The sequence below is a fragment of the Lipotes vexillifer genome, unplaced genomic scaffold, assembly GCF_000442215.2.
Source record: "Lipotes vexillifer unplaced genomic scaffold, Lipotes_vexillifer_v1.1 scaffold212, whole genome shotgun sequence".
In the NCBI taxonomy this organism is placed as follows: domain Eukaryota; kingdom Metazoa; phylum Chordata; class Mammalia; order Artiodactyla; family Lipotidae; genus Lipotes; species Lipotes vexillifer.
In genome coordinates this window covers 1,419,167-1,422,537 of record NW_006780016.1, presented here as the reverse complement: position 1 = coordinate 1,422,537, position 3,371 = coordinate 1,419,167, and positions in this window count along the sequence as shown.

Genomic DNA, 3,371 nt, shown 5'->3' with positions numbered 1-3,371 from the left:
CCAGTGTGATTTATTGCACCTACAAGTTTAAATCAATTATCTGAGTATATTAGAGCCTAGATTGACCTAATAAACTTCTCAAACTTCTCCAACATAATGCTTTTGTATGAAATACTTAAAATTTTTTTTGTCTTTTCATTATTATTCTTAATAATTTAAAACATATCTCTGTAAGACAACAAATGGAAACCACGATTGTTGTTTTTTAGAAAGGAAAGGCTGTTGCACAAACCAGTCTAGTCAAGGCAGAAGGCTAAGTTTTCTTCAGGCAAATTATTGCCCAGACCTTTGAATCACAAGAGGAACTTTTGAAGTGCCCTTGGGGAGTCCCTGTACCACAATCCAAATATTTAGTTGTGAAGCTTAAATGCAAAAATTTTGAGCCTTGTCTCTGACCATTTCTTTTGATGTGCTTTTTCATAAGCAGTGAGACTAAAAAAGTCACACTGAAGACCTTGGAGGGATTTTGTCTGTTGGAACATACATGTTAAACATTATCAAGGAGCCAAAGGAGTGAGGTGGAGGAATAGCTAGAGCAAACGCAGAACCTACCTTGCAAATTTAATTCTTCCTGGGAAAATATCAAACCACGACTGTCTGACAGTGATCTCTTTTTGGTTAATGTTGAGAAATAAGATAGAAACATGTTTGTTATTTTATGTCATTCATGTTATTTTATAAACTTTTAGGAATAATTTAGTCTAATCTTTTCAATTTGCTTGTGAGAAAACTGAAGTCCAGCTACTTTAAATAATTTCTCCTGAGATTAACAGATAATTAGTTGCAGACCTAAAATTAGAGGTTTCCTCAGCTTTCCTGAATGACACACTAAGGTACTATTTCAACTAAAGTATTTAATTGCAAACAACAGAAACTGATTCTGACTAACTTGAGCAGAAGTATAATTTATGTAGGGTAGATTTGGGGTAGCTTACAAAGTCTAATGTCAATTTTACTGTAATTTTTTTTGGTGAGGAGTTGAGGAGTAGAAATGGTTAAGTGAGGAAAAGTGTATTTTATATTTTAAAATCACAGTTATCATGGATAGAATGCAAAAAATACATTGTTTTAAAAATTGTATTGAGTGGCCAGTTTGCCCCTTTGTTCACCTTAGTGTCTTAATGTGTCCAGTCTCTGGAAATAGCTTTTCTCTGCTCTTTCTGGTTTTTCTGTACCAGAAAGGGGGTGAGGTGAGGAGTGGTGCTTCACATCTTGGGGGTGACTCCTGTGGTTGGATGAGGGAAGCAAAAGAGGCTCAGGTGCTCTAGCTTCAGGGTGGAGTATATAAAAGTTACCATGTACATTTGCCTGTGAAGAGCCACCTTCTGCTAGTATGTCTCCCTTTCCATTTTTCTCTAAAATGATCTCTGAATCCTTCTCATCCATAGAAGACCTCCTCAGGTTTTCTCTTCAGGTTGAAAGGCTCCTGGCTCCAAAAGGGAGCCATAAGGAGGTCAGAATTGAAACTGTAACTTAATGTAGATAAGGTGCTGTAGCATGTGAACTGCTGCATTTCCAACAGTTGGAATAGTCCTTGCCCATAATGGGTCCTAACAGGTAGTTATTTAATGAATGAAATAATAAAACAGCTCCACTTCTGGACTCCCATAACTCAAACTGGTAATAATTTAGTTGCTAAAATCTCCTCTTATGTTCTGTTGCTCAAAAATGTTATGCCCAGATGCATAAAAATGATGCTCTTGATCCACTCACTTGTCATGAGCATCTGAACAGTTAGTTCCCAATGACCTGGCATGCTTTGATTTATTGTTCATTTGATTTAATTTACTGAAGGTGACCTTACTCTATTTTTCTGCCAGAACTCAGGCTGGATCACGGTTGTTGGTGATCCCCAGGGAATAAATCATAAGTGATGACTTTTAGTCGTATTAGGCCTGCCTCTCCAGTATAACTTCCATGTAGTGAACCTAGGCCTTGAGGCTGATGATGGCATTTTGTAGACAGGCTACAGTGACCTCTAGTTCTTAGAACTGTCATTGGATTTACCTGCAAGACAACAGCATTCTCAACTGTGGGTAGAATGTGCCGTTGTTTCTGGGAACTCTGGAAAAGACAACTTAAAGAAAACCCCATACCTTGATTTCCAGAGCTTTGGCATTTAACTGGGATGGGGTCAGGGTGGGGGAAAAAAAAAGATTGGAATCACTGAATGGATTTCTCTATCTTCAAGAAATATATGTAAATTAGTAATAAAGTAACCAAGAAATTTTGAGGATGATACACTTAGGTAGAGTTCCACCTTTTAGGCAGTTGGGTTAGTCTGATTTGCATTCCTTAGGATTTGCTCAAACTGTTTATAACAAGTATGGCTCCAGATTCTGGGTGGGAACCTGTAAGACCTTATGACTACATATTAATTGAGCCTCTGAAAAAGTGTCTGAACTTCACAGTGATCAATTTTAATGACTTCTGTTTGTGTATCATTAACAAGCTTCTGGTGGTTACCAAAACTTGTAAACAAAGTCATTTTGCCAGTGCAGATAGTGTGTTTTTACCCTTGAATATGACCTTGAATTAAAACAAACAAGTAACTTTTGTTTATAGTCCTTTTCTGCTGAACTAGAATAACTTTGAGATGGTGTTGAAGCATGTCCCTCCTTGGCTCAGAACCTTTCAAGTCTCCTCATTTCACTCCAGGTAAAAGCCAGGTCCTTTACAATGGACAAGGAGGCCCTTCTCCCTACCAGGGAACCTTAGCCCTCTGATCTCCTAGCCTTTTACTCAGCCTTCCTTCTCACTCTCTTCCAACCCACGTGGGCTCCCTTGCTGTTCCTCAAACACCTGCCATAGGGCCTTTGGACAGATTTTCCCTTTGTCTGGAACACTCCCCCTGCTGGCTAGCAACCTGCCTCTCCTTTAATGTGACCTCTTTGTTGAAACCCACTAGACCTGCCATATTTAAAATCTAACTGTCCCTCCATCTTCCTGATCCTTCGAAGGCTGCTCTAGGTTTTTTTTTTTTTTTTTTTGGCTGCACTGTGTACTTGTGGGATCTCAGTTCCCTGACCAGGGATTGATCCCGGGCCACGGCAGTGAAAGCCTGGAATCCTAACCACTAGGCCACCAGAGAACTCCCAAGGCTGCTCTATTTTTAATATTTGTCTTTAGCATTTAACCATCCAACATACCTTTAATTTAGTCACTTAAGTTGTTTACTGTTTATTATCTGCTTCCCTGCTGCTAGAATCTAAGCTTCATGAGCATAAGCATCTTTCTCTTCTTTCTTCAGTGGTGTGTCCCAAGTGTCTAAATTAACTCTATCCAATAGAAGTTTCTGTGATGATGGAAACATATCTGGTAGACACTAGCTACCTGTGCTAATTGAACACTTAAATTGTGGTTAGTTCCAA